Genomic DNA, 2,303 nt, shown 5'->3' on the forward strand with positions numbered 1-2,303 from the left:
TATATACATGCAATGGTATATTATTCAGCCATAAAAAGGAATGCAATTTTGACATATGCTACAATGTGGATGGACCTTGAAAACATGTTTAGTGAAATAAGTGCCAAATACAGGAGGACAAATATCATATAATTCCTCTTATATGAGGTACCTAGCTAGAATAGGCAAATTCATAGAGACAGAAACTAGAAGAGAGGGGCCTGGAAGAGGAGATAATAGGGTGTTGTTGTATAATGGGTACCAAGGTTTTGCTGAGCATGATAGGAAAGTACAGGTGGTGATTATTCAACATTGCAGTAAATGCTGCTGAATTATACATTTATGAGTAGTTAAAATGATAAATATTGTTATGTATATTTTATCACAATTAAAAAAAGTTTCAGTGGTGAAGTATTTCTGGGTGATTCCAACAGAAAAGCTGTTGTACAAGTGAATTCCTGAATTTAGGCTGTAGGTAAAGATAGTTGGAGTTGAGGGGATCGAGGAAGGGTGAGGCCAGGGGTTGAATGGGTCATCCAGCATTAGCATCTGGTCCTGACATTTTTTTTTATATTATATTTTATTTTACTTCTCAATATACATTGTAGTTGATTTTCATGCCCCTTTACCCAGTCCTGACATTTATCTGTCCTCAGGGGCAGCACCTGTGCTATTAGCAGGCCTGATATGTGGAAGACATGGAGGATGCAAACCAAAATGGGACAATTTCCCTCTACTTCCGCCCTTTCTCTAAACTCCCTCAGGTGCAGATGCCGATTTTTATGGCCTTCCTGATTATGTTCCTGGTCAGCATCCATGGCAATGTCTCCATTTTCCTCATCATCTGGATCAACCGTTGTCTCTATACCCTCATGTACTTCTTCCTGGCAACTTTGCAGCTCTGGAGATCCTCTGCCTTTCCACCACTGCCCCTCTGACTTTGGCTATCGTCCTGTCCATGGAGAGAACCCTTATCTCCCTGGCTGGTTGAGGAACCCAGATGTTCTTCATCTTCTTGGGAAGTGCTGATCACATTCTGCTGGTCATCATGGACTATGGCTGGTTTGTGGACATCTGTCACTCTTTGTGTCACACTCTCATCATAAGTTGGTGGTTGTGTGTTCAGCTGCCTGGGGTCTCTGCTGCTGGAGTTCATGTTGGCCATGCAGCTGACTGTGTTCATCTTCCAATTCCCTTTCTGCAGCAGCAAAGAAATCATTAGCCTGTTCTACTGTGATGTCCTCCCTGTCATGAGACTGGTTTGTGCAGACACCTGGATCCACAAGGCCACCTGTGGTCAGTGTCACCATCTTCACCATCCCCTTCCTTCTCATCATTCTATCCTATGTCTTCATCGTGGCTGCCATCCTGAAGATCTGCTTGGCAGAGAGGAGGCGCAAGCTTCTCCACCTGTTCCTCCCACCTGACTGAGTAAAGATGCGCCAGCCTCATCTGCTCGTGACCCAGCTACAGCTACTCTCCTGAGAAGGGTCAGGTACTGTCCGTGGTTTACGCCTTCATCACTCCTGTGCTGAACCCCTTGATCTACAGGATGAGGAGCAGAGAGCTTAGGGATGCTTTTAAGGGAGTAATGATGCTCCTGCTGCTCTCAACACAGATACCTTGAGTGTTCCTCTACAACACTGTTAGGTAGACACACATGAGTATCCTGTCCACAAGATGAGGAGATGGGGGATAAACAGATCTTTGGTTTTATACTGTTAGTCTTCTTGTTTGTATCATTTGTTTATTCTGTTATATGCAAAGACAATTTTAACTCTGCATTTTCCTGCAGTAACATCATTGTTGGCTATGTATGGACTGAAACCGCACTTGCCAAGTACTGCGAACATTAAGAATCTTTACATGAAGTCACATGTGTTGATATAAGCACATGGGCATCTTCTAGCACCAACAAAATATATACATAACACACACCAAATGGTCTTGATGGATAAATTTGCATCACTGGGTAATCTTATTTAGTAAAATTCACAGTTAATGCAGAATTTTGTTTTTAAATTTATATCTCTATCACACATTTTTCTAAGACTTTATTATTTTTAAAATTTTATTCATTTGATTGTAATTTTCAAGGCAATAAACAATGGTTTCATGGGTTCTAAGTTTCTTAAATTGGGAATATGCTATAAAACATATGTACTTCACAGGGCCTGGTTTTCCAAAGCCTTGCAGTTTCAAATATTGACCTTGCAGAGGACTGGAAATTTTCCTCAGGCTATAAAGTCTCTGGTGTAAGATAAAGATTTGTGGCACAGCAAGGTTGCTGGCTCAAGGACAGACTAGTTACTGATTGTTATGTA

The 2,303-nt window shown here is 41.5% G+C and overlaps 1 pseudogene; it reads left to right on the forward strand.

Annotated features, from left to right (window-relative positions):
* Nucleotides 1-677: 677 nt before the first annotated feature.
* Nucleotides 678-1,606, forward strand: LOC134376653 (olfactory receptor 10V1-like; annotated as a pseudogene).
* The last annotated feature ends 697 nt before the right edge of the window (nt 1,607-2,303 follow it).

Source organism: Cynocephalus volans, chromosome 4 (assembly GCF_027409185.1).
Source record: "Cynocephalus volans isolate mCynVol1 chromosome 4, mCynVol1.pri, whole genome shotgun sequence".
In the NCBI taxonomy this organism is placed as follows: domain Eukaryota; kingdom Metazoa; phylum Chordata; class Mammalia; order Dermoptera; family Cynocephalidae; genus Cynocephalus; species Cynocephalus volans.